The 26,712-nt window shown below is 38.0% G+C and overlaps 1 protein-coding gene across 1 annotated transcript in view; it reads left to right on the forward strand.

The window, feature by feature from the left end:
* ROBO1 (roundabout guidance receptor 1) overlaps window positions 1-26,712 on the forward strand; it is a 1,020,189-nt gene that overhangs the window by 19,251 nt on the left and 974,226 nt on the right. The window contains exon 2 of the mRNA XM_040980627.1: window positions 5,257-5,266. The gene's annotated coding sequence lies outside the window, so the exon portion shown is untranslated. The remainder of the gene's footprint in view (window positions 1-5,256; window positions 5,267-26,712) is intronic.

Below are 26,712 nucleotides of genomic sequence, written 5' to 3' on the forward strand. Positions count from 1 at the left end.
AGGAGGGAAAAAGGAGAGTCCTAGCTTAACATGCTGGCCTGTTGTGCTGGTAGACTGGGCTCGAGGAACTCTGAATGGGTATGAATCTTAAGTGTATGGGTGTAGGGATAAGAACCCAGGCCAGCACATATGCCAGGAGCTTGAGACACTAGTCTGTAGGCAGAGCTGCTGGTTACCACACCATCCAGCTGGAAGGCTGGACTTTGAAAGGTTTGGGAGTCTGGGATGCAGGGACTGTGCATTGATCAGGCAAGGACGGTAAGGAGATGGGTGGGAGGGAGGACCACTGAGAGAGCATGTTGCAGATGAGGAATGACTTCTGAGGGATATACATCAACAAGTTCACCATATTGCAGGCAAAAGAGGGGGCTCAGAACAAGTGGATTGGAGAGGGAAACTGAAAAACCTATGTGAATCAGACAAATGCACCAGCCCAAATGGGAGACCCAAGCTAGGCTAGTTAGCGTGGATTACCAATGACTACCACTAACCAATGCACACTAAAGCTAGGATTGGTATCCTACCTGGCAGGGTTAGATGACAGTACCAAACAGTGAGAGTCATAACGGCACAAATAATATTAGGCAGGGCAATACAACTAACCTCACATGAAGAACCAGGTCTGGGGAAACATTACATGAGGGATATATGGGCCCATCTGTGTGGAACTGCAATTTCTGCTGGTTTGCTTAAGAGTCGGGGGTGGTGATAGGCTGAGGTACGTATGACCATGAAACCCTCATGAGAATTGGGATTGGAATCAGGCTGGTTGATCCAGGCAGCAGCACCCAAAGGTGCACCCAAAATAAGTGTGGAGTAGGCCAGGAAGCAACAGCCACTACTAACTCATAAAAAAGGCAGGATGGAAGGAACAAACTATGCCAGGAAAAGGCTTTGCACACACACCGGCACATGTGAGATTTGGTTATGAGAGTGGATCAAGTTGGGGAACTTGAGAAACTACCTTGGTGAGATGTAGTTCCCACTGGTGAACATGTGATTAAGGCCTTGGTATTGGTCAAGCCTGGCAAGTTAATTCCACCCATTGGCAAGAATGTGGGCTGGTTCTGGAGGGGGATAGACAGGGAGGGACTAGGCCAACCTTAGTCTATTGTTACGTGCAGAAGCCAGGCTGATGAACAGGTTGTGCTGAGATAGGCTATCAAAACTACCAGTCTGCATGAACCAGTGATATAAACAGACTTGACAGTTGCAGGTTGTAGCAACCACTAGCAAAAGGTGGGACTGAGGACAAGGCAGGATAGGCTATAGCATCCAAAGGCAAAGGGGAAAATGGGGTCAGAGCAACCACTGGCAAGTGCAGTGTTTGTGAATGTGAACAGACCTGGTTGAGGAGCTAAGGGAATACCCTGGCTGTGTTGTGATTCCACTGGTGAGAATGAGAATCAATATGGGGGTGGCAATCTGGAGTGAACATGACTGCAGTATGCATCATTGTTGTGGACTTTGAGTTGTATAGACTAGACTAGACTCTAGCACCTGCTGGAGCTCGTGAGATCCAGGGTGGGTGTAGGATGGACTTGGCTAGCTCTAAGTATCCTCTGAACCTCAAGAGAGCTGTGTCAAGACATGGACTGACTGTGGTTGGGCTGTAACACCCAATAGTAAGAACCAGAATGGGTGTGGGCTGGTTGGGCAAAGCCACTGTTTCTGCCAGGACAGGAGGTAGATTAAGTCAATCAGGATCAAAGACCTACCCGTGTGCATGTGATCTGCCATTGGGAGGAGACTCGGTAGAGGAGCTTGGGGAACTTCTTTGCTGGGATACAATCCTTGAAGGTGAGTGTAAGAACCAAGGCTGGAAGCAGCCCAGACCAGGCTAGGTTATGGTACCCAACAGTATATGTGTGGGTCAGGTCTAGGGGCAGGACAGGCTGGGCCAGTTTATAAAACACACTGGCACATCTGAGAACAGGATGTGATGAAGAATAGTCTGGGTCAGGCTGCAACAATATCCAGTTCACATCAGGGCTGGGAAGAGAGGTTGACTGGGCTGGGCTAGGGGGCAGCAGTCAGCAGCATTAGCTAGAACTGGGCCAAGCTACATCATTCACCAGCAAATTCCAAGGTGGGGTGGGCCAGGCTAGACTGGGTTGTGGCACACATGTGACCTAGGGGTGGGAAAACAAGCTGGGTAGGGCAGCTGTGGGGTGGGTATCCCCTACTGAGCCACTGATCCCACTGGTGAGTGTGAAAATTGGAACTGGGGGCAGACCAGGCCTGGCAGGGCTACAATACCTGTTGGCTAGCATGCAAACTGGGTTAAAGGGACAGCTGGGCTATGCTAACTGACTATATCCATTGATACATGCATGAGTCAGAGTAAGTGCAGGCCTGCTTGGCTTTACCACAGCATTAGCTGGCAAGTGCTGGGACTAGGGGCAAATCTTGTCAAGCTAAACTGCAGAACCACTTGGAGAGTGCAATATCTGGGACTTGGAGTGGAGTAAGTAGGGAAACTGTGGGCACCTCTCTGATGGGCTGCAGCTCTCACTGGTGAGCTTGAGAACCAGAACTGGGGTTGAGCCCAGCCAGACCGGAAGTGGCACCCACTGGCATGAGTGCAGGTTGGATAGTGGGTTTAGTTTGGTTGATATAGACTTCAATGCCCATTGACATATGCAAGAGCCGAGTGGGAAGTAGAACAGATGACCAGTTTGCTGCACATAATGTCAAGAATAGGAACAAGGACTGGAGGCAGGTTTAGTAAAGATTATTGGCAGGGGGATGGGGGCGAGGTTACTCGGACTAGGCTGCAGTTCACACCAGTGTACATGAGGGCCAAGTGTGTGCTGGGAAGGGCTGGGCTGGGCTGCAGCATCCATAGGATTGTGTAAGAGATAGGGCTGGACACAGAACTGACCCAGCAATTACAGCTACCAGTATGTGCATAGTCTGATGTGGATGATGGATTGAGCCAGACCTAGTATCGGTACACATGAGATTCAGGTCTGGCATTTCCTCAGATGAGGTTTCTTTGGTGATGCCTCTGGCTGGACTCAGAACTCCAACCATGGGGAGAATCATGGGGACCTGAGGTCTGACTGTGCAGTGCATATGTCAGGACTGGTCTTCCTCAGTGGCTAAGACAGAGCAGTAGAGGGCTTGCCCAGATGCTCATGGAGGATATAGCTTTCTACTGGGGCCTGCAGAGCATGTCTGGTACCATAGCAGAGGAGCAAGGGCACAACAAATTTGTTAACTATACCAGCCAAGCATTGACAGCAAATATCTGAGCAAATGGAGACTCCAAAATAGCCTGTGGCAGCCAATGGACCTTGGAAGCTTTTCCTCACCCTTGGATTGGTGAAATCTATAGCATTTCAGAAATACCAAAACCACTTAAGCAGAACTCTTGTATCATGCTCCACATCGCTACCTGGGGATGACATAAGGTGGTAGTTCCCAACCCCAGGTACTGATGCAATTGGGATGCTGGGTGTGGCTTCACTCCTTGTCTTTCCTTTCCCCAGATACAGAAAGAAGAAGGCGAGAGTTTGGAAACGTTAGTCCCAGACTTTCCTCTAGTCCTCAACCCTTACCACCCTAACCTTTTTGTCCAGTTTTGTCTTTGCTCCCTGTGTTTTGGAAGATTTATACAAGAAGTCATCACTTGTATCATGAGTTTTCCTCAGGGAATATCATATTCCAATGACTTACATTGTGTGACTCTTGACAGTTAATAGAGTTTTGCAGTCAGACTCCCTGGACTCCCTGCAGTGAGCTCACTGGGCCATAGTGGCAACAATCATTGGGAAACCATGGAATTCTCCTTTTTAGCTAAAACTATGAATGGAAAATCCTGTACAACTTGGGAAGGCGATAACTTACAGTTGGCAAATGGCTTTGCCTTGCAACTAGTCCCAGAAATACGTCAGCTATCTTTCCTTGCTCTCCCAAAGAGCCTCTGTTTTGTCTGCACTAAAAATTTTCTGCACTAAAAATTCTGTCAGTCCCTTGGAAACAGCCTTTTCTGTCTCTCTCTCTCTCTCTCTGTATTCTGCTACTGAAATCAGTGCACTTTCTTTCCATTCAATTAATGTTATTTATTTTCAAAATTTGGAAGAGAGAAACAAACAGAAGTAGTGACTCTTTTGCTGGACCAGTCTCAAGTCTGAACCAAGTCTGGAACTGCTCAAGTCTCCCAATGACCAGGAATATCTGGGCTGTTCCAAAGCAAAGGCCCTTAAGGTAATCCGGTCCTGGCTTTCTAAATGATTAGAGTAAGCCCAGCTACTGAACCATCAAATGCTACCTCCTAACATTTATGTTAACAGGAAGCTAGACGCAAAAGCAAAACTCAAAGACATCTTAACCAGAGTTTTGACTACTGAGCCAAAAATGTGCCCCCTAAGTACCACCTAATTTTAGAAAAAAAAAATTATAGGCCTTGAAGCACTGGTCATTTCTGCTCTCACTCCCAACATATACACTTTCTAGGGCATTGCTTACTTTCATTAATAACTGGTGTCACAATTTCATCTTTTAAGAGACATACAAGTTAGCACAATCCTATAAAATAGATTAATATTGTTTCAAAAATCATACTTTCAGCATCTGCTGAGTGCAAATTCTGAGAGAGGAAACGACTCAACTTTGCATATAGGAATAAAACATTTTCAAAATGATTTTTAAATTATACTTTCAATTGGTATTCCCAGAAAGAATGGAACTTTTGTTGCTTGTCAGGAAGATGCTATAGTTATGGCATTTATGTATTCTAACAGAATTAATTGTGTATTAAAATAATAAAGATTTTACTTAAGTTAAATGCAACTACTAGGTTGTTTTAAATTAAATGATTAATTTTAGGTTGAATTTCCTACCAGTCACTTAAGCAAAAGTTATAAAAAAAATCTGTAGATACCACAAAATGAATGAAAGAAACAACAAAAATATAAATAACTTACAAGTAATCACCATTTCACTTTTGTTACATTAGAATGAATGGATCACATAATTGCATAAGAAACACATCATTGATTTTTGGCAGAAAATGTCCTATATAGTTGTTGCTTGATTATCACCATTCACAGGACATAAGAAAAGCTAAACTAAGTAAGAAAGGAATACTCACTAAATCCTACCTTCCTCCCCTTCATTTTGGGAATGATTTTTAGATAAGATTATATATGTCCTGGTTCAGAGAGTGTACAATGTCCTGGGTAATTATATATCTATATCTATATAGATATATACCAACACATTAAAGAAGATTTCTCATAACCATGCTAGTTATGAAAGGGTTCTTGACACCTAGGTAGTGGAAAAGAATGTTAATTTTGGCTCTCATCAATGTGGACAACACACAGGTGAATGCTTGTTAATTTGCAATGCAATTGTCTGTCTAATGGATTTAGCAAAGTATAACATTATGCAAAGGGCAATGGTTAGCCAGCTCTTTCATGGAGAAATCATGGGTCATAAAATATGTTTCAGGGAGGTGCTGCCACTTTATTAATTTCAATAGCTCTGTAATTAAATCTACATATGCAGCAGTAAAATCTACCACATCAACTCATGCATATTTAGCCTCTGGACTCAGTGACATTTAATTAGTAGTCAAATGCCAAGCTTTCTGTTCCAATTGCAGGATTGGGTATATGGTTGTTTCTTTCCCCATTTCTCTCTTTCATGCTATAAAATTCACCATAATTTCAGTAGTGAAACAATATAAAATAAAAAGCAAATTTGTGAGTAAAAATTTAGATACTTAGAAGTGTGACTATGTGTGGATATAAGTACAAAAACGACTCCTACATTTGTACTCAGTGTACTGAAATACCATTCTTCTAAGGGATTGAAACCATCTATATCAAACTAATGAGACTTAAAAAGAATTTTTTTTTTCAAATAGATGTCTGCTAGTAAGTCCTAACTGTGGTTCAGTATGTAGCCCCCTTTGTTTTTCTTGTGGGAGATTTAATTAGCTTTATAGGAATTCCAATAACTATAATTCCAGAAGCCCTATCAGCCAGGAAAATTGTTTATCAGAGTGTAGGCTTTGATACAGGCCTCTAGTCACAAACTCTGGTCACAGGCTGGCTTAATCCCCTGGAGCTCAGCAGAGCGAGTGAGAGTGATGCTGTGGGAATAACACGGTGGCAAAGTGACAATCTGATTCTCTGCTCAAGGCTGGCTCTCACAAAGACGGAACATACTGACGCTTTTTCAAGAACTGGGAAAACGAAGATTCCTTTAAAATGAGCAAAATATAAGCTCCCAAATTTAGGACCAACTAATGCCTATTCATTAAAAAAAAAAAACCTACCAACAATTTTCAAATAAAATGCACTCTGAAAATGTTCTAATTAAAAATACATTTAGCATGTAAAAATTGTTTTCGTGCGGTTAGCTTTTTAGGATTTCAAAGACAACCTGAAAGAAAAGGGCAGAACAAAAGCAAGAGACACAGACGAACAAAGAGAGAGACTAGGCTGTGCGCTGGCTCAGTTGCTGATGAATGACAGCAATGGATTCAAAACTGGGGCCATGAGCTTCACCTGGGTCTCTCATGTGGGTTCAGGAGACCAGGGATTTTCCAGGTGTATGAGCTGGGAATTGGATCTGAATTGGAGCAATTGGGACTTGAATGGACACCCATATAGATTGCTGGTATTTTCAGGTGGCAACTTCACCCACTAAACCATCATACTGGTCCCTGGTTATCATTTGATGAAACATTTCATATACATTATAGAATTTTATCTCAATTTTGTTAGTATCTTAAAGAAAAATAACTCTGATTCATGTTATTCTTTCTATAACCTACTAAGATTTTCATTTTTAAACAAAGAAATCATGCCATTCTATAAGTTTTGGGAAGATATCTTGCTTTCAGAATATTTTGATTAAATGACCTCATATACAACTTGCAAAAAGGCAACTCATAATTTTTAGGTGGAAATAACTTGAAATATCAGTAATTATATTTTCGTGGCATATGCTTTTGAAAATTATAAAAGCAATGATTAAACTACATCTATGAAAAGTTTATGAATAAGTAGTTTCAACAGGAGGAAATACCATCATAAAATAAAAGTATAATTATAGATATCAATATCAATATTATTGTGAAGTATATTTTTAAATAATGAATTTACTTTAGTTGGTTTATACATTTTCAGCCTGTGATTATCAGTAACATTAACACTGAAGTCCAGATAAAATGTAACAAAAACATAAATAGAAATGCTTTATCTGATGGATGTGCATAACTCTTTATTAAATGGCAACTTTGTAGGGCATATTGCTTTTGTTCGAAAATGTTTTTGTAGTTTTTAAAATGCATTTTCATTTTACGGCAAGGGTAGAGTGATAGCAATTTTCCATTCTTTTGTTCACGCTCCAGAATCCTGCAACAGCTGATGCTAACCTAAAGCAGGTCAGAAGCCAGGAATTCTAAGTTTTCCAGTTTGGTGGTGGTGACCCACTCACTGAGCCAGCCATTGCTATTTCCTCGTGTGCACATTAGCATGAAGCTGTAACTGAATGAGAGCCAGGAATCTGAACCCTGGCCCTTCCATATGGGCTGCAGTTGTCCCAAAGCAGAATCTTCACCGCTGCATTGAACACCTGCCCACTTTCAAGAAAAAAAAAAAAAAAAAGAAAAAGGAAAAAAGACATTTAATTTGAAAGGGAGAGAGGGAGAGAATATACTTATTCTGAAGAAATCCTGAGATTTTCTCAATTTTCCTTATCCATTGACAGGTGATCCATGAAAAGAATTTCACTATGAAAGGGATTTCTGCAGCTTTGTGTCAAGCTAATAGAGATTAGGCCTTTTGGAACAGTAAATAAAAGGCCAGTCACGTATTAACTGAGTTTCTGTGGAGTGGAACACACACACACACACACACACACACACACACACACCTGCTACATGTGTATCACAATCATTTAAAATGTAATGGCTCTTCTAATTTTAAGTCACTGGAAAGTCTTAAATAGTGGCTTAGAAATGACTCGAATTTTTTTAAAGAAATTGTGTAAAAGGAAAACCATGACAATACTTGGAGCTTTGCTTTATGGAAAAAAAATACTATAAAATTTTGTAGTTAATATGTACTGATCTAAATTGTATTTTGGAAATGGTATTTTTCTCATAGTAGAATATGAGTATTACATATAATTCATTTGTATAAATAGAATTATGGACAAGAGTTGACATTTATATTGATATGTAAAAAGAGAAACAGGAAAGAATAATTAAGACATATATTTTTAATAAAAAGTTTTCATATCTTGATTTTGAAGCAGGGTATTGGCTGAGTGGTTAGTAGATGCTTGATTTAAAAATGCAAGCAGCTAAAATTTGGCCTGGAGATGGAAACACCTAATAATTTTATTTCACTAAATGAATACTTATAAATATGTGGGTCTTGATTCATAATATTTGTGTCTGGTTTGTGAATTTCAATCATGTAAGTAATCCTGGCTAACTGTGGGAAATTTTCCAAAAGCCATCTTGAAAAAGCATGTCCCAAAATTTAATGATAATAGTGTCATCTTGTTCAAAATTACACACTGAAAAAATTTAAAATGCAAAAGATATTCTATGCATTTCAGATACAAACACATCTGAACATAGCTGGCAATGAATGTTACTGCATTTCCCCAGCTTTTCCACCTGCTTTGTTGATGGACTTCAATTAATGTGTGCCAGCCACTAAATTAACACAGCACCTGAGGCAAAACTCTCTGGTGGATCTGAGGCTGGGACTCCCTCCTGTCCTAGCTGTTTTCATCTTTGTGAGCACACTGCTAGTAGGGACATTTTAATTCAGTCTAGACGCGGACACTGCCCCTGACTGTAATGACAGGTCATTTACAGCAAACTCATGTTTCACTGCAGAGATGTCTCTTTAAGTGACATTTTATCAATAGCAATTCAATTAGTCAGCCTTAAGACTATAACATGGAGCTTACATGATGTCACAGAGGCCTCCGAATTTGCATTTGAGATAACTGTTGAGATTTGCCCTTGAATTTAAACATGAATACAGAGTTTGAGATTGCAGACATTCCCGATTTCGATTTGAATCCGAGAGTATATGAGACATCATCAAAAAGTTCATGAAAAATTCATATTATGAAAAAGATGCATGTTTTTTAAATTTTGCATATAATAAATATATCCTTTCATGCCATTTCCATGAACTTTTTGAAGCCTGCACATGCTTTATTCTCACAGAAGTAGATATTAAAATATATATTTCCTTGCAATGAAATATATAGCACATTCTATTAATTTAGAGCATTTTTATAGATGAAAACAAATAGAAATATTGCAAAAAAACATTTTCAGGCAAAATGTTGGTCAAATAACTCAAAAACTAAAATAAATGAGAGAAAAAGTGTTATTTCTTATTTAAAATTTGGAAGAGTATAGTGTACTGGCAGCCCCATTTTCGTCATTCACCATCAAGAATCTAGTATGTATAGTATGTATCAGGCGTTATACTATAAAAAAGAAGGGTGAATAAAGCAATTTTGTATAGGGGCTTGTGTGGTACCTGTGGTACTGGTGTCCCATGCGGCTACTAGTTTGTATCCATGCAGCTCCACTTTCCAGTCCCTGCTTATGGCCTGGGAAGGCAGGAGAGAATGGCCCACATATTTGGGTACCTGTACCCATGTGGGAGACCCAGAATGATCTCCTGCCTCCCAAGTCGAATCTGCCTAGCTCTGTCTTTTGCACATATTTAAGTATTGAACCAGCTGATGGAAGATATTCTCTCTCTCTCTTTCTCTCTCTTTCTCCATATAAATTAGGACTCACAACCAAGAGATCCAGAAAACTACAGGTTATATTGTAGATATATAATACAGACGATGTTGAGTATTTGTGATGTGATATCAGTCAAGAAACAGGGTTAGCAAGCAGAATGTCATTTGAAAACCTGTATTGTAGCAGAGAATTAAGGATTCCCTAAAGCTACTGTGATTTCTCATGAATTGACATCTCAGTTACACATCTAAAATGGAAATAGTGAAAGTTGTGGTCCACCTTCAGCAGGATTTATAAACTGGTCATTTGCATCTCCTTTTTAAGAATCGGTTCAGAGATACTGATAGATTTTGAGGGTAAGGTTTAATTTTGGGTCCTTTTTTTTAATAATTGAAGATTTTTCTTAAGTTTCTGACTTACACTTTTTTTTGTGAGAACTAGTTGATGATTTATAAGATGTATCTCTGTATAAGAGTTTTATGTCAAAATTGTCAGTGCTACTTAAGATTTTAAATCTGCTGTGGCGTATTCTCTGAGCAGAAAATGTTCATATATTCACTGTCAGTTAAAAGTCAAACACTGTAACACATGCATCAATAAAGACCTTTTATCTGTAGGCTACAGAGGAGCCACATAAAAATTAACAGTAAATTCTTCATTGCGTTACTGTTTTAATATTTATTTTTTATTGGAAAGCCAGATTTACAGAGAGATGGAGAGGCAGAGAGGGAGAGATCTTTTATACACTGGTTCGCGCCCAAGCAGTGGCAACAGCTGGAACAGAGCTGATCTGAAGTCGGAGCTAGAAATCAGGAGTTTCCTCTGGAACTCCTACGTGGGTGCAGGGTCCCAAATTTTTGTTTTCTCAACCCACAAGCAGGGATTTTGGAAGTGGAGCAACTGGGACACAAACTGGTATCCATATGAAATGCTGGCTCTTGCAACGGGAGGATTAGCCAGTGAGCCATCATGCTGGTCCCTACTGTGTGACATTTTTAAAAAGACTGTAGGCAGGGTGGTTTCAAAATGACCATTATCCTAGCAAAGGAATATGATTCTGTAAATTTTACAATCCTCTTTTTCTATTACACTTCATTTGAACATAACTCTTGCAAGAAAAGTATACTTTTCAGGCATTTTTTTTGTCTGTTGGAGATGATCTTTTACGTTGTTCATCTTCCTTTCAAAGTTTCATTGCTAAGAATTGGGATACCAGCCAATACCTTATCACAGGAAAGAAAAACAGTCAACTAACTGAAGTTAGCAGTGATCCAACCTCAGAATATCAGGAAGAACTGTCCTAGAGTTTATACAGTTGTACTAACCAAAACATAATTGGAGGCAAGGTGAGAGGGCAAGAATTAAACAAGCAAGCATGGGCACTGATATACTGATAGCATTCTACCACTTTGCATAAGGACAGTGTAAAGAAATCTATTTCCCTAGTGATAAAAAAAAAAATTACTTCAACACTACTGTTTTCCCAGGCCACATGCAGGGGGTTGGATGGGAGGTGGAGCAGCTGGGACATGAACTGGCACCTACATGGTATGCTGGTACTGTAGGTAGAAGATTAACTAATTGAGCCACCACTCCGTCCCTGAAACCTTAACATCTAACTAATTCTCATCATTGTTGACAAGTGTTATTACACTAACAAATTCTGTCCCTTAAACTATTGGATGCAACCCGTGTAGTTTTCTAGCCATATGGACATCCCTAAGATGATTGATGATCTTAACATGCATAAATGGTGGAGGTGAAAGACCATGCTCAGAAGATGTTAAGTCCCAGTTTATAACCTAATCATAAGACATGACATGACCTGAACTTTTTCATTTTCAGTTGATTGGAAGCAAGTTATTTCAGAAGACATACTTATACAATGAGGACAAGGAAGCACAAACCATTGGGACCATGGTTAGTGGTATTAGTTGTAAGGGGAAACAGGTACTAATTTAGAAAAAACATGGCTTAAAAATTTGCTTAGAATTGATTATAGGCTTTTGATCATAGATGATTAGTTTTATCAAATCTACAAGTAAAATTTTTAATAGTTTGAGTTATGATTTTTGCTTCAACTAAATTCACAGATGAAATAATCGAGAAACACTCAAGCAAGCCAGGTTTAGAATTAAGCCTTAAAAATGGCATCAGTATTAGAAACATACTAAAAGAAACAAGTGAGACATGATTTATGGTCTTGATCACAGTGATTTATTTGTGTGATTCATGAAAATAGTAAAGCATCACCACAGTTGTCTGATAAAATATATATTTTCTTCTAAGCTATAAAACTCAGTGAAATCCTTTGATTATATAGTTTCATAGGTATTAGAGAACTTAAGCCATTTTTTGAATTTAATTTCTAAGTTAATATATCTTAATAACAAAATCATGTAATATGTCACAACAGATATCTATCTTCGATAACTTTTCAAGTTATATTTCAATTTACTATCACAGAACATTTTTGCTTTGTAAATTCATATCTGATATTATGAATTTGAACAAAGCAAAAATGTATCTAAATAATGAATTATAATGTGACTGATGTACTACTATCTTAATGTGAAATCCATATACGTTTAGATCATATGAAACATGATATGTCTAATTCTCTTCAGTTGGAAAGATATTTTTAGAGGATAAGGATTACTTGTATTCATCTACAAATTTATATTAAAGATTTTTGAAGTTATATCACATGCATCATATGCGTATTTAAACTGACTATAAAATATTACTGTTTATTTTGTTATTCAGGCATTCTTTTTATTGAAATGGATCTTACTGAAATTGCATAGTCTCAAGAGTATATCAACTCACATTTTGAAGCCATCTTATAATTCAGCAGAAATGTCACAGAGTTGATAGACTCTCCCTCAGGACAAAGACTTAGCAGGGAAAATAGTTTCACCTTTGATCCCAAGGGAAGGCAGGAGGCCTTTAGGCCATAAATAAGGGCATCCCCATAACATATTCTATCTGTTTAATCCCTGCATCTCCCAACATTGCCAGAGGAAAGATGTGAATGTTGGTATAGTATGAGCTTTCTCTAGAACAGTAACATTTACAATTATAATTATGTATTTTATCAAAATAGATGTAGTTGGTTATTAAATACATTAAACATCACTCATTAAATCGATACCCAGTGTATACCAATGTAAAAATTGTATTAACTGCATATCAAATGCACTGTTGTGAACTGTACCTGGATGAATATAAACGTAGCTGCTGGCACATGTTCTCCAGACTCTGGGCACATGTGACATCTCGACATGGTGTCAGTGATGATTTGGATCATTGAGTCAGCTGCATGTCCTTATAAGATCTTAGATGCCATTATGTCAGATACTGCAGCAACTATAGAAAGCCATCGAAACACTACTGCTGGAGACAGTGAAGGTGAAAAGATAAAACAATGATTAGAGTCAAAAGGAAAATACACAAATGTAATTAAAAAGCAAAGCTAATGCTGAGCATGTAACCTCAATAGAAATGTCTGTTTTTGATTTTAGATGATGCTTTTATGGTTATTCAGCATAGGAATGATCGAGTGTTAGGAAAAAGTGGGTATGATCATAGTTTTCCGGTTTTCTATTTCTTCTTCCTGTATCTGAGGGGGATGGGTAGACAACAGGAGAGTCACAAGTCACACCCAGCTCCCCACCTGCCCCAGCACCCAGGGATGGGGAATGGTCACCCATTATTGACCCAGCCTAATATGGTGTATGTTCTGAGGGTGCTGTCTAGGTGGTTTCAAAAGTTCTGATGCTGACGATCACGCCAATCCAAGGATGAGAGAACACTTTCAATGTCCAATGGGTGACATAACCACCTTTGAGTCTCCATTCGCCCAGAAATTTGCTATCATCATTGGGCTGGAGTACATGTCCTATTTGTTCTGTTCTTCTTCTACTGTTGTGATCATGGATATTTTCTGCTCACCCCCATGGCCTGCAATGTCCTCTACGTGGATTTGAGAGATCTGTTCCATCTTTTCTACTTAGGAGGAACAGTTCTCATGAGAGAACCCTAAGGCCCACATCAGGCAACCTAGATCACACTAGAACCCCTGCCCCTGGGGCTCACAGACCTGGCACCCATCACTCAGGCAAATCTATGGACCAAGACCAGGTGACCCACACCCTGCCAAATATTTTACCCCAAGGCCCATGGACGCATGCTAGGCACATGGACTCTACCAGATCACCCACCCCCAGGGCTCATGGAGGAGCTTATGCAGGAGGGCAGAAGGATTCAGGCAAGAAGACGTAGTTCTTGCTGTTTTCCTCCAGATCCCCCACTCCATAGGCTCACAGTTCTGCCCCTACTGTAATCAGACTGGCATGGTTCTTTTTACCTTGGCATCAAAAGGCAGGTACTTTAGCCTAGCTCAATCTAGCCTGCTCCTAGTTCCAGCTACTGCCGGTTGGTGCTGCAGTGTATTGTGGCCCGGGCAATCTCCATGTGAACTGTTTAGTTGCAGACCAACCCAACCCCTCCTGCAACCTGTCGTGGTTTCAGATCTGGTAGTGGATGTTGTGAATTGACCCACTCTGATCCACACCACAGACTTGACCAACATTTATGCTGGCTGGTACTATAACCTAGTAAGTTTGGGCTGCTACTAGCCTTGGTTCCTGTTCTCTCCTGAAGGGACTGCATCCTGTCAAAGGAGTTTCCCAAGCTTCTCCATCAGGTACCTCCCTATGGCAGACCTTGTGCACACCAGGGGGTCTTTGACCCAGGTTGATTTTATCCACTTCTTATTCTGGCAAGCATATCATCGTGCTCCAAACGACCCAAAACTGATATTGTTCATACTGTTGGGTGTTGCAGCCGAGCCTCATCTATTCCACATGCAGACAAACTCTCAAGTGGAGGTGAGACCTAACTCAGCCTCTTCTGCACCTACCCTGGCTCTCCCGAGTACCACTGGGAAATGTTTGACTAGTGCTACTGAAAGCAGTAGATACATTCTGAACAGGTAAAAGTAACTATTGAATAGCAGGAGCTTATTTTGGAAGCAATTAACTGAATAACAAACAAAACAAATGCAAAACAAAATTTTGTATTGAGGCAGTAATTCACAATTTAATCATTGTGTCTTCATTAACTCCTATGAATCTTAAAAAGATCACAGCTGAAACGTACTTAATGAAATAAGTTAAATCAATGCTTTCAGTGCTGTTTTAAGAAATGGAAATGGGAAAAAATAAATAGTTCTGAATCTTGAAAATTAGGAAAAGGAAGGAGAGAATAAGTCAAATTCTTGTATTTTTAAAATTGCATAGTAGATCAATTAATACCAAGGGAAGCACAATTTTGATTTCCAAATTTTAACAGAGTAGTTTTTCAAAAGCTTGGTATATTCTTTTGGTTCCTTGGAAAATCTTTTAGTATTATTTAAAATTCTTTTTTTTTCACACTTATTCCTCTAACAAAATAAAAATTAATTTTTAAAATCCCTGTTTATCTCAGTGACTAAAACAACCCGTGATGAACAATATAACTTGCTTATACTTTGAATGCATAGGTATGACAGCTTAAAAGCTGTAGAGCATTAGAATATTAGAATCATTTTAATTTATTAACATAGTCTATTTTAAACACAATTCTAAGCTAATCATACTCTCATGAATTTTGGCTGGGTAGAGACAGAATGAAAGTTTGGATTTTCTGTTTTAAATGGTAGAAATTGAGATGATGTACAATCCAAATTTCTAATCCACATTGAAATTATTTAGAATTTATATAGTTTTCCCCAGGACTGAATTTAGCCTTCATCTCTTCAGATTCAAGTTACAGATTGACCTGATCAAATAAAATTAGCACTTAACATAAACTCTGCTTCCCACCCAGCATCTAAATTGCATAAACTAAAGGGGTTAAATGTGTCAGGGACTGGTGTTAATTCTGCTATATCTTTTGGTGTTTCTAGAGAAATATTTAAGTAAAATTTGTAGGTGAACCAAGAAAAATGTAATCACAGACGTATGAAAGCCCTATGGATCATTGCTATTAACTTCAGTGATAATGCTGTTCAACCAGAGTATTATACATCTTGTTTGTAAAATCAATACTTGAATTTATGATTTGATTAAATATTCACTTTTTTTCTGGGAGTCTTCATAATAAACATTATATTTGCTCCTTATGAAAATATTGAACTGCTCTAGATTGTTCAAGCTGCTCCAGTAATGTGAATAACATCTGATGCTGGCAACAGCTAGTAGCACAACCAGGCCTGAAAAACCAGAGCCTATTCTGATGGTTTTCTTCTATTCTGCAGTATCTAAACTCAGTCAGGAATTTTCCAAGAGGTAGCTACATTTACGAAAACTAGGAAGCCCCTGAAAAGTTGCTATGGCCAAGCTTTTTCATTTCCAATAACACAGATTAAACATGGGAAGTGTCTACAAAAGGGCATTGTGGAGTCTGTCAGTTGAAGTGCTTTATTAAAGCATAGCAACTGCTCACATTTATATTATTACAAAGCAACCTTTAAGAATATTTAAAAATTGCATTCCATAGTTATATTTTCCTTGCATTCTTTGTGCTATATTTTTGTGAATTTTTTTGCAAAAACAATACCCAGCCTCGCAAGGACTGATGCTCTCCATCAAATATTAAGAAATTCTGGTTTGCCAGGAATATGGTTTTGAATAGTCTTGAATTTTTAAAGATTTATAAAGATTATAATACAATGATTTAATTTGTAAGAAACAAGAAAATGGCATAGTTTATCACAAAACTTTTTATTTAATGAAAAATTATTTAACATCTTACTTATAAAAGACACTTAGAAAATGTTGACTACTATTCTAGTTTCTTTTTTCCTTTTTTTTTTTTAGAACTCTCACAGGAAATTTTTAGTATTCTAGCCAAGATCTTTTTGTCTCTACTCATGAATATATTACTTTTTGTAGTATAATATAAAAGCTACAGGACTTCAAATATTCATATTCTCTTTATTCCCATATTCTCTTTATTCCTTTAGCTGCCAGGAAATTTACAATCAGTTGTAGAGAGCTCTTCCATTTGAATTACATAGTATTTCTGTTTTAACATTAGAATCATAATAATATATTTACATAACATGTGAAAAATTTACACTTTCAGAAATATTCCATTTTTCCCTAACATTGATTTTGTATATTCTTAAGGCTTAGTTACAAAGATAGAGATTTTCAATCTGCTGTTTCTCTACCCAAATGGCTACAATGGCCATGACTTAATTAGGCCAAAGCCAGGCTCCAGGAGGGCCATCCAGGCCTCTCACTTGGGGCGGGCAGCAGGCATACAAGCTCTTGTGCCATTTTCTGTTTCATAGATGCATTAGCAGGAAGCTGAATCAGACATGGAGAAGCCAGGACAGGAACCGACACCTGTATGGGATACAGACAGTTACACTCTCTTTTTATAACATCCATCCTAGAAATCTTTTCTTCTTGTGCTGCACTTAATTGATAAAAAGTATATGTATATATCTATAGATTATACTGAGGTGTTTCAATGTACTATGTGGCAGTCAATGTTTAGTGTATCAACCACTTCATATATACTGATCACATTTTTGTGGTGAGGAGATCCAAAATTCTGCTTCTATTTTGAAATAATCTACTTGTTAACCAAAATTACCCTCCCGTGCAAGAGAAAAAAATATGCATTATTTTTCCATACTGTAAACTTACTTTGTAGCTGTTGGTCAGTTTTTCTTGAATAAGATAATTTTAGTATTTCAATTTGATTCACTGGGTGCATGAACATTTCAGAAAATCTTTATTGGATACATATACTTTAAATGCTTTTAATGTATTACTTCAGGGGAACATAATTTAACTTGGCTCCATACAATTTTCATAGAATGTAGTCCTTTTAATTAGATGGATATGACTTTACGTTATTGAAATACTAGATTGCTTGAGTGTATTTGTGTTTGTGTATGCTTGTTAGCAGAAATTACAAGTATTCTATCCATATTTCATTCCTGTAAAAAACACTTAATTTCATCCCAGTTTCTCAGCATTAGACTTAAAGTCTTAAAAATGTCCATACATCATCTCTTTTTGACTTTTCTTGCCAAAAAACGTTCTTGACCTGCCACTAAGTATAAATAATGCCCTATTTCCCACACACATTCAGCAAGACATCCTTATTTATGCTTAATGCAGTGCTATCAATATTCTTTCCCTTGTAGATACCTTCCAATTCAGCTTTTCTTTTTCTCAAAAAGAGACTGACACAAAATTAATGGATCTTCAGCTGAAAGAATCTTTTAGCTGAAATTAATTCTATAGAAATATTAACACTGAGTTTGAGTTTTAGCCATAAATATGTTCATTAGCTTCTTTTTATAAATGCAGCATTATTACATATTTAGAAGCAAAGCTGTCATAGTTTTTAAAATGTTAAATAGATAATTTTACATTTTGGTTTTAACCTCTTTTGGCAAGTAATATTTCATTGTTTAGACACAGTGTGATGGAAATAAAATTTCACATAAGGATTTTTCACTGCAACCAATAGACAGATGTTATAGTACAGTTCCCTAAAACATTGGCAGTGTTCTTAATGTTTATCAGTACATATTTGGATGTCAAGTTGTTCATAAATTTTCCCATTTCACACTACTTTTAAATTTTTTGTTAAATAAATAATTATTTTTAAAAATAGATTTACTAAGAGTTATTGGAAAGATTTTACATAGAAAAAGAGAAATAGAGAGAAAGATCACTTCCCAAATGATCACAGTGGTTGGAGATGAGCTGACCCAAAGCCAGAAGCTTCTTTCAGAAGTTCCACATGGGTACAGGGTCCCAAGGCCATTCTTTATTGCATTCCTCGGTCACAAACAGGGAGCTGCATGGGAAGCAGAACATCCAAGACATGAACTGGTGTCCATATGGGATCCCAGCATTTACATGGCAAGGATTTAGCCACTGAGCCGTCGCGTCAGGCCAATAATTAATTCTTGTAATCAGAGTACAAACGAGATCGCTTTAAGAGCAACTTTAAAATTAATTTTATAGTAACTTACATGCAAGTTCAGTAAACATACAATTTATTTAACATACTCAGTTTTCTCTAATTTACTAATGATTTTATAAGTATGAACTTACTTGAATTTCCAAAATAACAAATGTATTGAGAGCATGTTTCTATTGTCATTTTGTGTTTTTTCACAAGAAAATCACTGATATTTTGAAGAGCATTTTTACATTTATGTTCATCAGCTTCATTGATCTATGGATCTCTTAAAATATCTTTAGGGTTGACATTAGTTTTGCTGGATTCAGAGAATATGATGGAAATTTTTTCTCTCTTCTTTATTCTGTTGAATATTTTAGGGAATGGATAAATTGTTCCATTGGAGTGTTGGTATAACACACCATAAAATTCATTTAACTGGGTACTTTCTGATTTGGAAAGTTAGCACTTCTTTCATAGATGCAGATTATCTATTTCTTCTTAAGTGTATTTTGGTACATTTTGTTTTGTCATAAATTGGCCTAGTTCATCTTGGTTATCAAATGCTTTTTCAAGAGTTCTCTGGGCCCCGGCGCGGTGGCGAAAGTGGTTAAGGTCCTCGCCTTGCTCGCCCAGGATCCCATATGGGCGCCGGTTCTATCCCAGCAGCCCCGCTTCCCTTCCAGCTCCCTGCCTGTGGCCTGGGAAAGCAGTCAGGACGGCCCAAAGCTTTGGGAACCTGCACCCGCGTGGGAGACCCGGAAGAGGCTCCTGATTTCGGATCGGCATAGCATTGGCCATTGCGCTCACTTGGGGAGCGAATCATCGGGCGGAAGATCTTCCTCTCTGTCTCTCCTCTCTGTATATCCGCCTTTCCAATGAAAAAGTAATAAAAATAAATCTTTAACAAAAAAAAAAAAAAGTTGTTCTCTGTATTTTACTATTGTCTCCCTTCATGAACATAATGGGTATAACCATGTCTTTTTTTTCAATTTGATATTACCACTTTGAATCTTTCTTTTTTGTCTTTTTTACCTAACCACAGGCCTGTCAATTTTATTCAGCTTTTCAATGAAACATATTTGGTTCCACTGATTTCCTCTACTGAGCTGTCATTTCTCTCCAGCCCTGCATGTTATATTGAACATTCTATTAGGAAAATACATTTTAAAATATTACAATGTTTTTATTAGCAAAAATATAGCAGATTTCATGTGTTCTACAGTCACAACTATTTTTTAGTTATTATAGCTTTAAGAATGCTTATGGATCTTTCAAAGAGTTACAGAATGAAAGAAAGGGAGAGACCTAGAGAGAGGTCTTTAACTGCTGGCTCACACCCTAAAGGTGTGGAATAGGCCAGGACCAAGCCAATGGTCCCACCCCAATCTTCCACTTGAATGGCAGAAGTGGAGCAACCTGATGTGAAACTCCACCTGTAAAAGATGCCAGCACTGGAGGTAGGAGCTTAACCAATGGCAACCTAGCACTGGTTCCTCATAGATATGATTTTTTTTGAGATTTATTTTATTTTTATTGGAAAGGCAGATATACAGAGAAGTGAGGCACAGAGGAAGATCCTCTGTCCGATGGCTCACTCCCCAAGTGACCGCAACAGCCAGTGCTGTGCCGATCCGAAGCCAGAAGCCAAGAGCATCTCCGAATCCCCCACAAGGGTGCAGGGTCCCAAGGCTTTGGGCCGTCCTCGACTGCTTTCCCAGGCCACAAGCAGGGATGGAAAATGGAGCCACCAGGATATGAATTGGGACCCCTATGGGATCCCGAGACATGCAAGGACAGAACTTTACCCACTAGGCTACCTCTCAGGGTCCAAGATTTTTTTAAAGTTTTTTTTTTTTTTTTTTTTTTTACTCGAAAGTCAGATATACAGAGAGAAGGAGAGACAGAGAGGAAGATCTTTCCTCCAATGACACACTCCCCAGCTGCCGAAGTGGCTGAAGCTCAGCCAATCAGAAGCTGGGAACCAGGAACCTCTCCGAATCTCCCACTTGGGTGCAGGGTCCCAAGGCTTTGGGCCATCCTAGACTGCTTTCCCAGGCCACAAACAGGGAGCTGGATGGGAATTTGGGCCATTGGATTTAGAACAGGGAGTTGGATGGGAAGTGAAGTTGCTGGGATTAGAACCAGCACCCATATGTGATCCTGGAGCCTTCAAGGTGAGGACTTCAGCCGCTAGGCCACGACAGGCCTAATTCTGAGCATTTTTCACCTGTTTTTCAACCACTTGAATTTCATCCGTTTGTATGGCTTGCTTATGCCCTTTGCCCAGTTTAAACTAGATGGTTTGTTTTTGCTGTTGCCAAGCTTCTTGACCTGTTTATAAATCCTTGATGTAAATCCTTCCATCGTATAGTTGCAAATATTTTTCCTTTCTGTCAGTTGTGCTTCCGGATCTTCTCCAACAAGTATTTTCCCTGAAATTGAAATACCTTTGAATAAAAACAAGCAAATACATAGACAATTTCTATAAAGAATATTACAAAACATTAAGGAAAGGATTAGAAGAAACACACACAGAAAGGAAAAATCTTGCATGTTTGTGGCCTGGAAGAGCTAATGCCATCAGCATAGTATGCTACTCAAAGCAGTTTACAGATTCAATGTGTTATGCATAAAAATACCAAGGACATCCTTTTCAGCTCTTGAAATAAACAATCCTCAAATTCAGGTAGAATCCCAAGAGGCCACAGTTAGTTAAATAAATCTTGAGCAAACAACCAACCCTAGTATGAAGGGACAAATATAACAGCTTTCAAGAAACACTATAGGACAGTTTTATCCAAAAATCCTGTACCAGGTCAAAATAGACATGTAAGCCAATAGGATACAATGGAAACCCCAGAGATACATCCCTACATCTACAACCGACTGATCTTGGATGAAAGAGCTGTCACTCCTTGGAGAAAGGGTAGTCTCTTCAAAATATAATATTGGAAATGCTGTTTCTCCATTTAGGAAGTATAAACCAAGACTCCCACCTTGCATGTTATATAAAAGTCAACTTGAAATGGATAAAGAATCTGAATGTTTTCCAATGCCATCAAAATTAATAGTGGAAAACATTGGCAAGACTCTGCAAGACACTGACACAGACAGATGTCATGATAAAAAAATTTTAGTACTAAATCCCAAATTGGTCTGTTAAAATTCAAATGTGTTTTATTAAAAAGTCAAAACTAATTGGAGATATTTATACATTGTTAATACTTCAATTCCAGTAAGAACATTATAATGCAATTTATATCATCTGTAATGAAACATTAGTTGGACTTATGCATGATCACTTAAGACTTCTTAAAATAAAGTGTAGTATTGTGTTATTCCCTAAAGAAATTGATGGAGTTATGTATATTCCACCCCCAAATTATGGTGCTCTGGTACCTTGGAAATTTCGAAATATAGGTAACCAAACAACAGCAAGTGCAGGGTCCTTCTGACCTCTGTATTTTGTAAAATATGGAGAGGAAATTTCCAGTACAAAGTTACTTCCCAATTCTAAAAGTGAAATTTTATCAAAGATAGGAGATTGACGTTTGGTGGACAGTATACACATCCTGTTTAAGTCACTGTTTTCTTCTTTGGTTTTCCTTCATAACTCAGTTTCTGTCCACATTTGCTTTCTTTTCTACAATTTAGCAATTGAATGTGCAACTCTAACTGTGCTGAAAGCTCTTTATTTCTTTATAAAGGTTCCTGTGCTGAATAGAATTTGTATTACATAAACTTGGTTGTGTTTCTTTTATTGATACATTCAATAATAAATGCCTTCTAACTTTCTTATTCTAAAAATATGATTAGAACTAAAGAAGAGAACAGGAAAAATGTGCTGTATACAAGGCTTGCTGTATACAAGCATTTCTGGGCCCGGTGCGGAGGTCTAGACATGTTAGCCTGATTGCAAGGGTGCAAAGTGCTTGCCTTAAACACAAAGGGAACTCACATGGGCACCGATTCTAATCCCAGCAGCCCTGCTTCCCATCCAGCTTCCTGCTTGCAGCCAGTGAAAGTAATCAAGAATGGCACAAAGCCTTGGGACCTGTACCCTCATGGGAGACCTGGAAGAGGCTCCTGGCTCCTTGCTTTGTATTGGCTCACCTCCAGCCATTGTGACCACTAGGGGATTGAATTAGCAGATGGAATATCTTGCTTTCTGTCTCTGCTCCTCTTTCTATATCCGACTTTACACTAAAATTAAATACATCTTGGGCCTGGCGAGGTGGCCTAGAGGCTTAAGTCCTAGGCTTGCACATCCTGGAATCCCATATGGTCGCCAGTTCCAATCCTGGCAGCTCCACTTCCCATCCAGCTCCCTGTTTGTGGCCTGGGAAAGCAGCCGAGGATGACCCAGAACCTTGGGACCTTGCACCTGCATGGGAGACCTGAAAGAGCTCCTGGCTCCTGGCTTCAGATCGGCGCAGCACTGGCCATTGCGGTCATTTGAGGAGTGAACCATCAAATAGAAGATTTTTCTCTCGGTATATCTGACTTTGCAATAAAAATAAATAAATCTTAAAAATAATTTAAATACATCTTAAAAAACACAAGCCTTTCTTTTCCCCAGAATATGACTAAACCATGGTTTAATGTCAGATGCTGTTTATTGTATAAGATATATTGTTTAGGGGCCAGCATAATGGTTTAGATGGCTAATAATCTGCCTGCAAGCACATAGAGTCTCTAGTTTTTGTCTAAGCTGCACCAGTTCCAATCCAGCTCCCTGCTTGTGGTCTGGGAAAGCATTGAAGGATGGTCCAAGTTCTTAGGACCCTGCAACCATGTAATAGACCTGGAAGAGACTTTCACTTTCTTTATCTCCTCTGTAAATTTGCCTTTCCAATAAAAATAGCTCTTTTTATTTAAAAAATGCATATGACTTGGCAGAAATTTCATTATTAATCATACCATTGCTGTTTGTAGCACTGAAGGGAAGTTACGTTACAGTTTATAATTAAATTATTCTTAATTCAATAGTTTTATTGAATAAATTGTATTATCTACTGCCACATATATCTTTCCATCTTAGTTGATAACTGCTGTTAGAACTATCCTTCCTCCTGATTTGTTTTATTTATTTCATAGGGGAAAGACAATGAGGATTGAGGCTTACTCTGCTCCCACATGCATCTGGTCTTTCTCATAATAACCTCTCTCAGCCCATTTACTATTCTTCATTAAATGATGAATAAACACTTGGGAAAAGAACTTTAGCCAGAATAATCAAAAAGCAGCAGTGGTGAATTGGCATTCAGCCATTCTCTGTAAGATTCCCAAACCTCATATTTCCCCATTATTAAGTTATCTCACAACAAAATACTTCCTTATAGTGCCAAACTAATCTTTATGGTACATTTATTAATTTTAAATGATTTTTTATACATTTTGAAGCAATACTTTGAAAGCCCATATTACATTTGTAAAAAGAAAAGTTTTGTTAAATTGTTCCTTCACTGTTTTCTAAATTAAAACAAATTAATTTAAAAGTTCAATAAATATTCATAGCATTTCATGTTAAAATGGCCTGTTGTATGGAAAATGAAGTGAACCATATTGAATTACAGGTCTAACCCAGAAGACAGTAAATAATTACAAACGTAAAAGATCAAGATTGAAACTTTGTTAATATATTGATTCACTTTCTTCAATACCTTCATTTTGAAATATCTTTTTTTATAAAAGGATTTATTGAGTTTTTATTGGAAAGGCAGACTTATAGGAAGGAGAAATTGAGAGGAAGATCTTATCTTTGCTGGCTCACTCCTAAAGTGGCTGCAAAAAGCTGATCCAAAAGCCAGGAGGCAGGAGCTTCTTTCAGGTTTCTTACACAGGGTTCCAAGGCATTGGGCCGTCCTTGACTGTTTTCCCAGGGCACATGCAGGGAGCCAGCTGGGAAATAGTGTAGCTGGGATAGGAACTGGCACCCATATGGGATTAGTTTGCAAATCAAGGATCTATCCACTAGGTTATCCCATTGGGACGCCAGTTTGAAATATCTTGAAGTCACTGTGAATTTAGATTTTTGAAAATATGTTTTCTTTCAAACACTTCAGTGGGATAACTTTATAAGCATTTTACAGTAACTGTATCAATTGAAAGCATGAAAATTTAAAATAAATGTATAAGAGCTATGTCTACACACTGGCAATATGCAATTTACATTTTTTTTCTCTACCTAAATTAGTCACTGATTTTTGTGGAGAGCTTGTAAGATGTCTGGGTGTCTCTTTCTTTATAGCTGTGCCTGTGTTTTCAAGAAGGAGAAAACTTTGACAGTGATATTTTTGTTCAATGGACGTGTAGAGACTAGAAGGATTAAAAATATTTTGTGAGAATGATAAAGTTCAGTTTACTCAAATTAAATATTTTTCCATGGTCCTAATAAATGATTAGAGGTCTCTCTCAGAGGAAAATCTCTGTATTACGTATTTCATCAATGCTTCTTGTAAGTCTTTTTCTGGTGAATTAACCAGTCATGTTAAAATCAGTACAAACATGAGACAGGTATTTAGCTTAGTGGTTGAGTTGTCCATATCACATGTCAAATGCTTGGTTTGAACATTCAGTTCCATTCATATCTCCTATTAAATCAGTCCATGGAAGCAATAAGTAACCACCAAGTAACTAGGTTCTTGCCCTTACACCGGATACAAGAATTGAGTTTCTAATTCCTAGGGCTTCCATCTGGCTTAGCCTAGTAGGCCTTGTGTTTGCAGGAATTGGGGAGTGAATCAGCTAATGGAATCCTTTTTTCTGTATCTCTTTCTTTGTTTTTCTGCATCTAAAACAAGTCAATAAATAATTTCTTTAAAAAGAACAGGAACAAGTATTTGTTGTAAAGTTCGATTGCTACCTGGGTTGCTTGCATTTCATATCAAAGTTGACTCTGCTCTGCTTCTGATTCAGCTTCCTGGTAGTGCACACCTTGTAAGGCAGGCAGGCAGGCAGGCAGAGACAGTTTTAATATGTGAGTCACTGTCACCTGCGTGGCACACTGGAATTGAGTTCTTGGCTGCTTTGTCCTGTTCCAGCCCCAGCTGCTGCAGCGACTGAGGAGCGATACAATGAATGGATGATCACTCACTGTCTCATTCTCTTTCAAATACATAAACACACACACACACATACATGCACATACACACATACACGCATATACACACATACACACACATGCACATACACGCATATACACACATACACGCATACACATGCGCACATACCCATATACACACATACACACTTACACACATACACACATACACACACATACACACATATACACATATGCACACACACACACACACATTTTAAACCAGCAAGAGTACAAATAACAATGCTGCTTATGCTTTGATTGCAAATCCTATACATTTATTTTCTGTTTTGTGTTAGAGAATCACTAGCTTTTTCAAAGGTTTTACTTTTAAGTATTTTTTTCTTAATTACAGAAAATAATGATTTGTGTCAAATTTTGAGATAAAATTCTTAATAATAAGCATAGAAGAATTTGTGTATTGGGTTTGTTTGTTTTGCACAGAGAAATAAGTCCTAAAGAACGATGTTGTCTATTTCAGATACCCTTTAGGAATTTGTCTGTTTAATTGAAGATAGAGCATTCATTTCTTTTTTATTTACTGGATAAAAATTTGCACATAACAGTTGACACCTGAAGCAAAGCTATATTTGTAAAGAAGAAAATTACGTTTGCTTTGATGGGTATGTATTCTGTTAAATGGTTAGAATATAAAGCCTCTAAGTTTGAATTTTACCATACTGCTATGATAAAAGCTATTTATTCACAGTACTAACTCAACAAAATAAATGATCCATGTTTTTTTCTTCCGGCAACCGCACTCATGATTAAATAAATGATTTCAAATTACCCATTTTTATTGAGAAAGAAGTGTTTCATGATTTGTGAAAGACACCCATTGCCCATTCCTTAGCCTATGAATAATATTATCCCATCA

The sequence above is a fragment of the Ochotona curzoniae genome, unplaced genomic scaffold, assembly GCF_017591425.1.
Source record: "Ochotona curzoniae isolate NIBS_2020 unplaced genomic scaffold, NIBS_Ocur_1.0 contig_3498, whole genome shotgun sequence".
Classification (NCBI taxonomy): domain Eukaryota; kingdom Metazoa; phylum Chordata; class Mammalia; order Lagomorpha; family Ochotonidae; genus Ochotona; species Ochotona curzoniae.